Source organism: Camellia sinensis, chromosome 10 (assembly GCF_055761805.1).
Source record: "Camellia sinensis isolate YWXY chromosome 10, ASM5576180v1, whole genome shotgun sequence".
Classification (NCBI taxonomy): Eukaryota; Viridiplantae; Streptophyta; class Magnoliopsida; order Ericales; family Theaceae; genus Camellia; species Camellia sinensis.
The window spans coordinates 68,990,857-69,001,865 of record NC_138970.1 but is presented as its reverse complement, the minus strand read 5'-3'; positions in this window follow the sequence as shown (position 1 = coordinate 69,001,865).

Sequence of the window (11,009 nt, the reverse complement as noted above, 5' to 3'; positions counted from 1 at the left end):
AAGTTGAGAGAAAAGTGAGGAAAAGGGTTTTGAAAGAAAAACCGAGCTTGAGGGTCGAGTGATATGAGAATCACAAATTAGAAAGGGCGGGAAGTATACCCGGAGGAACCGGCTCCTCGAGGTTTGAGGTCTCTCAGTTTATAAGCACGTCCATGTGTCGTGTCCTTTGGATTTGTCGGTCTCGCCTTTTGTTTTCAGTCTTTCCCGAGCGTGTCTTGTTGTGTTTAGGTCGTGTACCTTTGTCGAGTCCTTTTCCGTTGTATCCAGTAGTGGGCTCGATACCCCGGTTACGAAAACCCCTTTTCCAAAAGTTAATCGTTTATGCTCGGAATGCCGTGCCATTCTCTACATTTGGGGCGAACCAAAAGAATGAAGGGAAAATTTGGGGCATCCGAGCATGTTTCAGCCCCAGCAGGTTTCACCTTTGAAGGTCGTCTTGTCAGATTGGGCTGTTCTGTTTAAAGCTTGCCGTGTGCAAAATAAACCAAGTGTTGGGTTATTGACTGCATGTAGATTAATCCTAAGCAGAGTATGGGTCGTGTGTTCAGGTTAAGCAGTGGTTTGTATGGGTTGCTTTGCCGTTACATGGTTTGGTTATCTTGTTATTACAATGCAAGTGTTCAACATTCAGACCACAGATCAATTTCATTTACATTGAGGTGTAACATGATGCAATGCAGTGGAATATAAAAAAATGTAACGCTTCTTCAGATAAAAAGTTCGTTTCATTTCATAATCTTTTTCAAGTACAAAGTTTTGAGAAAAACAAAAATCTGCCCACGGCAGTACAAGGTAATCTAACTACCAGCAAAAAAAAAATGAAAAATAAGAAGAAAAGCAGCAATCTGGGTCATCATCAGTAGTCTCGGGCCTGGGGATCTGCCCTCGCCCTCTTCCTGGACGAAGGTCCGGGGGCATCGTCATCAGCATCGCCGTCTGAGCCTGAGTCTGAGTCATCTCCAGCCTCCTCAGATGACCCGGCCTCTGCCTCTACCTCAGACTCATCATCGTCATCATCATCATCATCAGGGGTCGGCGCCCGAGAACTACTCCCGACATGAGTACGCCCTCCCCTGGTACGGGGACGTGCAGTGTCTCCACGCCCTCCACGAGCAGGAATAGAGGGCCCAGCCGGAGCACCACTCACCGGAGGGATCTGGAAGGGAGGCTGAAAAATCACAAAGGGCAAATACATCAGAATAATGTGAGCAGTGTATCAGTGCAGAATGCAGTGTATGGGTACAGTGTGAACGCCGTGAGCAGTTTATCAGTGCAGAATGCAGTATATGAGTGCAGTGTGTGAACGCCGTGAGCAGTTTGTCAGTGCAGAATGCAATGTATGCAGTGTATCAGATGCTGTGAGATCAGTGTGTCAGGTGTGGTGCCGTGCATCAGATTACGCAAATCAACTTATGAATGGTTTGAGGCCAAATTCAAAAGAACATATCGGAATACTATAGAGGGCCAGGAGGTCAAAGGTCTGCTGTAGCATCCCCATCATGGAGGCATTCAACTCCACGGACTGTCGGGTGTACTCGGAGGACGCCTGCAAGAGTATAAGATACATCAGTGTTCTGCGGAATATCAAATAAACTGAAATGAAATGCCAATGCAAGATGCAAAATGAAGTAATACATACCGGAGGCAAGTCGGGGATACCGGCTAACTTATGATCATCCGGGGGAGGAGCAAAGGGGATCTGGTGGGCCGCCCCTTCCTGCCCTCTATATGACAGTATAGTAGGCAGGGCGGGCCAGCCAGTCCCCCGTCCCCCCCGAGCTCCGCTCCTGCCATGCACTCGAGCCCTCCTCGATGTGCCTGCTCCAGCCCCAGCTCCCGCTCCAGCTACTGGCACCGCTGGCCTTTCCCCCTCAGCCCGGCGACCACCGCTCAAGGGTCACATAATGTAGGTCCGGACGTACTCTGCATAGTCGCCCTCGCCTCTGTGATGCTCTGCTCCCCAGCCAACAGTATAGTCCCTTATCTCCTAGGCGGCGAACCTCTCTGTATGCTTATATGTGCAGGAGGTGGACCCGGCACTATCTGCTCCGGTAAACCCAGGGTCTGACGCAAGAAGCGCTCGTCCAGGTACCAAGCCCGACAGACCGAGCCTTCCAACAGGATCCAACAACGGGCAGTCTCCCCTACGCCCTCATAGTGATCCCTCACCACGGCCGGCAACGGAGCCCAAGGCTGCGAGGTGATCTGAAAATGAAATGCAGTTTATTATCTATCTATTATTGAAAACATACGGTGCGAAGCAAAGCCAAAAATAAACTCTAAAGTTGAACATACCTCCGCGACGGTGATGGTGTCGAAGTTTCGGCGGAAGAAAATAAGAGACTCCCGTGGTCTCCGCATGCATCGCACATCGAAGCAATGAGAGAAGGGGACGCCGAGTGGGATCTCCTCATCGGGTACTGGGGCAAGCCTAGGAAAGTAGGCATACACCCACAACTGCAGAACAGATATCAGTATAACTATCAGATAAGGCAGAATACAGAATAAAGCAGAAATAGCAGAACCGTGTGTTGTGTAGTGTATTGTGCGGAGTGTACAGTGTGTGCAGTATACAGTCAGTGTAAAGCAGAGTATATGTATGCCGGGTGTGCAGTGTACAGTCAGTGTGGGGCAGTGTACAGTAAATGTGCAGTGTGCAGAATACAAAAAGCAGGAAGCAGATATGTAAAAAGGGAAGAGGACGTACCTCCCAGGCTCGCTAGTAGCCACCGAGAAGCTGTCCGCTGAGGCGGGAAGAAGAGCCCATGTAACCGTACAAAGTGGCCAGAGCTGCGCCACCCCAGTCGTAGCGGTGGATCCGCCTGACGTCCACCAGTGCGCTCAACAAGCATAAAGGTAAGGTGTTCGCCCGGTCGGCGAAGAGAGTCGTCCCAAAGAAGAACATGATGAAGCCCCGCGCATACTGGTCCACCTCCTCTAGGGTCATCTGCGCCTCCTCCGCCAAGGCCGGCTGGACTCAAAAGTGGCTCTCGAACCAGGAATACTTGACGAACCCCGCTCGAGCGAGGGGAGGCTGAGTGCCGAGCAGGTACAGCTGGGCAGCGTCCCACTCATCCATATCCGTGTCGAAGGGGATCGGATCACCCCCTACCCCAATGCCAGTAAGCATCGAGAAGTCATAAGGGGTCATCGTCATGTCCCCTGCGACGGAGAAATGGAAGGAGTTGGTGGTATCCCACCACCTCTCCGCTAGAGCAGCAAGCAGGGGCCTGCAGGTAGTCAGTCGAGAGAGCCCCCTGCAGAAGATGCCAAAGCTGGCCTCGTCGACGATGTCACGAACCGCGTCTGGCAGCTCTAGGTACCAGTCCCGAGCAACGGTGTTCCCATACCCGCGGATGGTACGGGAATCCCCCTGTAATCAAAAGCAACAATTGCAAGGCAATATTCAAAATGCAGTTCTAAGAAGCATACAGTGAACTACAACGTGTGATGTGTCACCGTGTTCGGGTGGTTCAGGGCAGATGTAGCATTCGTGCAAGTTTTAACAGATTCAAACAAATACCGGGTGCCGGTGTGCTTACAGTGAACTACAACATGTGATGTGTCAGCGTGTTTGAATGGTTCAGTGCAAATGTAGCATGCGTGCATGTTTTCAGACTCAAGCAGATACCGGGTACCAGTGTGTATGCAGTGAATACAGTGCGCACCGTGTGTTTGGGTGATTCAGGGTCAATGCAGTGTGTGTGCACGTGTAAGTTTCAAACAGATAACGGTTGTAAGTTTGTGTGCAATCAACTACAATGTACAGTATATCAGTGCATCCGAACTAAGCAATTAAAGAGCACAACCAGCTACGGCAGTTTTGTATCCTACATTGCAGAAAGTAAAGCAGAGAAAGAAAGTTACCTCGGAAGCGCCGAAGGATAGGTGGGAGGTAGGCTCACGCAGTAGTAGCTCGGGTGGCACGTGCCTATCAAAGCTCCTGAACTGGCGTAGTTCGTCAGGAAGCATCACGTGAACCGCGGGCCTGTAGGTCTTCGGATCGAACGGCCGGACGCGGAGTGGCAAGGGCTCGGCCTCAGGATCCGTCTCGTGCTCTGGAGGGATCCCGCCCTGTGAAAGGTCATCCGCCATCTCGAAGAAAATGTGAAAATGGTCGGAAGACGGAAAACCGGGCAAGAATGCGAAAAGTCAACAAAAAGTCAAACCCCGAGAGGGTCGAAAAGGGCCAGAAAAGCCGGAGTGTGGAAAAGGTATAGAGATCGAGAGGAACTCGAGGGAAACAAGCCCCGAGTGGCGGAAATCAAAAAAAAAACACAGAAACGAAGTTTCGTTCGGTTGAAAATGTCAGAAACGCGAAGGAGATCGCGAATCGAACAACGAAATGGGAGCTAGAACGCAAGAAAACGAGGAGATTGAAGGACGAAAACACTCTAGAAAGAGAGAGAGGCAATTTTCAAGCAAGAGGATGTGAGAAATATAGGGCTAGAGGCCCTATATTTAAAGACCCGCGGCCGAAATGTCAAAACTGCCCCGAACAGGGAGTTTTTGCCAGTCGGCCACACTCTTTGCCGGTCGGCAATATATTGTGCCGATGGAATTTTATGAAGGCCGATGGACGGCCGTTGATGCATTCTGATGGCCGGTGGGCATCTGGTGGCCTCCTACAATGGTTTTTGATCCTCCTACATCCTTTTTTGGGTTATATCTGTGGTTCAGGGCCTTCATTGCTCAAAACAGTGCAGAACAGTGCATCTCCGACGCTCAACCGGCCTCCGTTTTGACCTCGAATCGTGTCCTCTGTATGTAGCACTCAAATTCGTGCAAGGTGTATCCTTTCCGTATCCTTTTGGCTTTTGCAAAACTCGAAAGTTGTCCCCATATGCATTTGGGCATGCATTCAATTATGCCGTTTAACGCATTGCACTGCCTTGCGCATCGCATTCCATTCGCGCTGTCCAACGCAACACGCCGTTTCATGCGTCTTACTGTATTTTGCATACACTCATTGTTCGCGCTATTTTGCGCACCTCAATTGCATTGTCATGTATACACGGTAAATATTGCATTGTCATGCATTGTAGAAAATAAACGTGCATTGTCATGCGTTTCCATTATAGCTTGCATGCATCCGTTGTATTTTCCCCAGCAGATCACATCATACTGCATTATCATGGATTTTTATAAAATACCCGTTCCATTGCATATTTGTAGATATTGCATTTTAGATTACATGCATTCATTGCATCACCTTCCATCTATGGCTTGCGCCTTTCCATGTTGAGCTTGGTCTGGTATGTGTCCATACTTCTCGTGTCAAAGCATAGTTCAGTGGACCGTTCTATGTTAGCCGCGGCTTGTTTGTGTACATGCCTTTCCTAGGCAAGATTTGGTTCGGCCCGATGCATTCATTGCATTTTAGATTGCATGCATTCATTGCATCACCTTCCATCTATGGCTTGCGCCTTTTCATGTTGAGCTTGGTCTGGTATGTGCCCATACTTCTCGTGTCAAAGCATAGCTCAGTGGACCGTTCTATGTTAACCGCGGCTTGTTTGTGTACATACCTTTCCTAGGCAAGATTTGGTTCGGCCCGCGTGCCATTTCCATTGTATTTTAGATTGCATGCATTCATTGCATCACCTTCCATCTATGGCTTACGCCTTTCCATGTTGAGCTTGGTCTGGTATGTGCCCATACTTCTCGTGTCGAAGCATAGTTCAGTGGACCGTTCTATGTTAAGACGCGGCTTGTACGTGTACATGCCCTTCTTAGGCAAAGATTTGGTTCGGCCTGCGTGCCTTATCCATCGTACCTTTTCCATCCCAATACACATTCCTTGCGTAGACCGCATGTTCGTAATCATTTCATCACTTGCGTAGACCGCATATTTTTACTTACGTAGACCGCATGTTTTGCTTGCGTAGACCGCATGTTCGTAATCATTTCATTACTTGCATAGACCACATGTTTGTTCAATTTCATTACTTGCGTAGACCGCATGTTTTGCTTGCATAGACCGCATGTTTGTTCAATTTCATTACTTGCGTAGACCGCATGTTCGTAATCATTTCATTACTTGCGTAGACCGCATGTTTGTTCAAATTTCATTACTTGCGTAGACCGCATGTTTTGCTTGCATAAACCGCATGCTTGTTCAAAATTCATTACTTGCGTAGACCGCATATTTGTTCAAATTTCATTACTTGCGTAGACCGCATGCTTTGCTTGCGTAGACCGCATGCTTGTTCAAATTTCATTACTTGCGTAGACCGCATATTTGTTCAAAATTCATTACTTGCGTAGACTGCATGTTTTGCTTGCGTCGACCGCATGTTTGTTCAAATTTCATTACTTGCGTAGACTGCATGTTTTGCTTGCGTAGACCGCATATTTGTTCAAAATTCATTACTTGCGTAGACCGCATGTTTTGCTTGCGTAGACCGCATGTTTGTTCAATTCATTACTTGCGTAGACCGCATGTTTTGCTTGTGTGGACCGCATTCCTATGTTCAAATTCACTACCTGCGTAGACCGCATGTTTTGCTTCCGTAGACCGCATGTTTGTTCAATTTCTTTACTTGCGTAGACCACATGTTCCACTTGCGTGGACCGCATTCTTGTGTTCAAATTCACTACATGCGTATACCGCATGTTCCACTTGCGTAGACCGCATTTTTATGTCCAATTTCATTGCTTGCGTGGACCGCATGCTCATAATAAATTTCGTTGCCTGCGTAGACCGCGTGCTCCACTTACATGTCTGTGCCTTCACAGCATTGTTATGCTTCCCACTTGCTTTGCGTTGTCACGCATTTTCAAACACATTAATATGCATGTTGTTAATCACATTATACCTGTTGAGTTGTTTTCTTTACATGCACGATATTGTATGTACGGTTCATTTGAGGCTGGTGCAACCAGACGAGCCGCACAGGTATTGTATTGCAACGGTCTAGGAGACCTTAAATCCTTGGAAGGTGCAAAACCTTCGGCGCATTGATGTGTGCAGTTCGTTTGCATTACCATGCATGTCTCAAGTCGCACGTTGTTGCGTATTTCAAATTCACTTACATTGTTATGCATTTCTTGTGCAATATTGTACGGTCTAGGAGACCTTAAATCCTCAGAAGGTGCAAGACCTTTAGTGCATTGATGTGCATAGTCCATATACATTGTCATGCATCATTGTAATATTTGTGTAGGCATTGCATTGTAAACTGCATGCATTCACTGCATCACCTTTCATCTATGGCTCGCGCCTTTCTATGATTGAGCTTGGTCTGGTATGTGCCTATACTCCTCGTGTCGAAGCATAGTTCAGTGGACCGTTCTATGTTAGACGCGGATTGTACGTGTACATGCCCTTCCTAGGCAAAGATTTGGTTTGGCCTACGTGCCTTATCCATCGTATCTTTTCCATCCCAGTGTATATTGCATTGTAGCTTTATGGCTCGCGCCGTTCCATGATTGAGCTTGGCCTGGTATGTGCCCATACTTTTCACGTTGAAACATAGTTCAGTGGACCGTTCTATGTTAGACGCGGCTTGTACGTGTACATGCTTTGCCTAGGCAAGATTTGGTTTGGCCCGAAGGCTATATCCATTGTATTCATTTCCATTCCATTGCATATTTGTAGATATTGCATTGTAACTTACATGCATTCATTGCACCACCTCCCATTTATGGCTTTCGCCTTTCCATGTTGAGCTTGGTCTGGTATGTGCCCATACTTCTCATGTCAAAGCATAGTTCAGTGGACCGTTCTATGTTAGACGTGGCTTGTATGCGTACATGCCTTGCCTAGGCAAGATTTGGTTTGGCCCGCGTGCCATGTCCATTGCCATCTCCCCAGTATATCCATATATATATTGCATTGTAGTGTAATTTTTGCATTCAGCATTAGGATCGTAGTCCTTTCCCCAGCGGGTCATTTCCCTACTTATGTCATTCCCCCCCAATACTTGTTCTTGTGTCCGTCTACAGTACTCATAGTTCAGTAGACCGTTCTATGGTAGACAGACTTGTTACCTTCATCAATCTATTTGACATAGGTGTGGCTTCGAACCGCTCATGATTGGATCATGATTCAATCGCTTTGCATATAGTTTGTATTGTTTCAATTACATTGCATCTTTATTTGCATTGTTTATACATTGTTTTGTATATATTGTATATCATTTTGCATCCATTTTTTGCGTTGCCATGCATGTTGCTAATAACATCGTACCTGTTGAGTTGTTTTCTTTACAGGCACGGTATTGTATGTGCGGTTCATTTGAGGCTGGTGCAACCAGATGAGCCGCACAGGTATTGTATCCTCCGAGTGAGACGTATTGAGAATTGCATAATTCTCTTACATCCTTTCTGCATTGCAGTGTAGTTTGGTGTATGCTAGCTTAAAACTGTCACATGTATGCTTCGTTACAGCTTTCTTTGCATGATCATAAGTTATGCTTGGCTTCGTGCATTGTCTTGCATTTTGCCCCTGCCTTCGGGCGCATACCTTGTTTATCTTGCATGTTTGTCTAAGTCTTCGGCCTTGTCAAAAATGGGTCATCTTTGGGCTTTGACATTCACTCCCGTCATTGTTATGACTTTCAAGTTCTGTCAAAGAGGGGCAACTGTAGACACCCCATTTTTGACCGTCCTCAAGACTGGGACGTCACTGTTTGAACACTCGGTGATCATCCATGTTTGTGTTCGTTTGGAGTTCCCGGAGGTCTCGGCTACGCGCCTTGCCTCAAGATCTCTGAACTCGACTGTTTAGTGTCTGGTTTTGCACCAAACACTTGCGTTTTGCCTTGGAAGGGCAGGGAACACCATGTGAGGCATCCCCACACATCACCAGCCATGGTTAGAGGCCACCGACTGGTGTTTTGTTGCCATCGACAATGTATATTGCCGGTCGGCATTATTTGTTGCCGGTCGGCAGTACATTTTGTCAAGATGACAATTTTGAGCAGCCGACTACTGTTCATCTGCTTTTACAGATATTTTAATACAGCTGTATGGCATTTTGTTCCCCTCCATACACGTGTATGGAGGGATGGCCTTCTTGTTAGCTTACCTTGTAAGCTTTACAAGATTGGCTCCTCTATAAGAGGAGCCCTCCCCTCTTGGCTTTAGGGTTGGAGATTTTAGAGAGAAAAACATTGTTAGAAGCTCTGGTTCTAGGGTTAGAACTTATATACATTCTATCTCTATACCTCTCTCTCTTGAGTGTTCTAGGTGTATTTGTTCATAGTATTGCACACAAACACCTACTATTACACCTTCCCTTGGCTATTGAGGTTCTAAGGGATTGTTTTCAAAGTTTTGTAGCTGGTTTGGAGCTTAAGAAGCTACTGGAGCTTCATTTGTGAAAGAAGTCTACAAGGGTAAGAAACTAGTCCCTTTATTCCCCATTCTTGCATACTATTTTTGCCTATTTTAGAACTGTTTTTGAGCTTGGTGTATAATATAAAAAAAGTTTTGTTTTTGGGCCCTCTAAATAGTTTGTTTAGAGTGTTTTGCGGTTTGGAGGTGTTTGACCCCTCTTAGGCCTTGAGAGGCCCCATTTTGTGCTATTTTGAGTGAGCTCCGGGACCTTGGTGTTTGGGCCTCCTCACCACTGAAATCTTGAGGGATTTCAGAGGTGAGGATGGTGCCTTGAGGTCCTAGGGACGAGAGGGCCACCCCCTCTCCTTGTTGTCCTTGAAATGGACCATTTTTGGCCTCTTGAGGGAGCGCCTAGCTAAGCTTCATGTTGACCATTCCTTAGCTGATTTTTGTGCTTATTATGTCATAATATGTTTCTGTTTTTAATTGGTTTTGGTACACCATGCATGCTTAGCATACCTACCTTGTAATGCCATGTTTAGGCCTTAATATGCCTCAGGTTGTAAACCATAGTTCAAGCATGTTTTAGGTCTAGCTTCGTGAAGATTTTGTGCTTATTTTTCCATGTTAGAGGTCTGTCCTTAGTTGTTTTGGTCGGCCATGACATGTTTAGTATAGCCCCTTTGCATTTTGGCTTGTTGGCCTTAAGTATATGAGGGTATAGCATGTGTTACTTGCTTTATTTCAGTGGTTTAGCACCATTTGTAGCATCATTTCAGTCCCCTTAGCATGCTTGTATGCTTGCCTTGGATGCCTCTTTGATACCTTATGAGCTTGTGTGGTATGCTCCTTGAAAGTGCATTTGTGCATGCTTTTGAATTCAAGGCATTTAGATGCCATCTAAGTGGTCTTTCGGGCTTTGTTTTATGTGCTAAAACTCTGTTTTTGGTCATTAAATTCATGCCATGTTTGGTCTTGCTAAGTGTGGTCAAATACCCCTTTAGCTTGCCTTGAATCTCGGACCATTGTTACATGCTTAGCCTATCTTGTTTTGCTTGGTTTGGCACCATGTTCTTGCATGATTTTCAGAGCTTAGTGCATGACATTAGTCCATGTTTGCATCCTCTTAAGTGTGCTTGAGAATTGCTTTTAAATGCTTGAAGAATTGGATTCCCATTGCATGCATGCGTGCGCGTGTGTTAATCCTTCATTTTGGGAACTTTGGCCACTGTTTTAGGCCTAGTTAGGACTGCCTAAATCATGTTTAAGTCCATCTCTTTGTTTGTTGCATGTACTCCTTGTATGTTGTAGCATATTGGTGAGTTTTTTGCACTATTAAACTTGCATGATTGAATGAAGTTACATGTTTGTTTACATGCTAAAACACCCACATTGTGCCTTGTATGTTTGTTGGTTGCATTATCTCATGCCTTGTATGTCTTGTATGCTTGCTTGCATTATCCATGTTACACGCTAGCTCACATGATTAGGGTTGCATTGCATGGGCATGCATGCTCTACTTCTTGACCAAGTCATGATGGAGGTAGGAGCCCCTTGGTTTGATTATATGCATTGCATTTCATTTGACATGAAAGTGCACACTTGATTCTTTGGGCCATCACGCATTGAAATGCACGCTTGATGGTCCGAGAACCAAGGACCATATCCCTTTGAGTCATACACATGATAAGGGATAGGATTGGTGCATACATTGCTTGAATTGCATT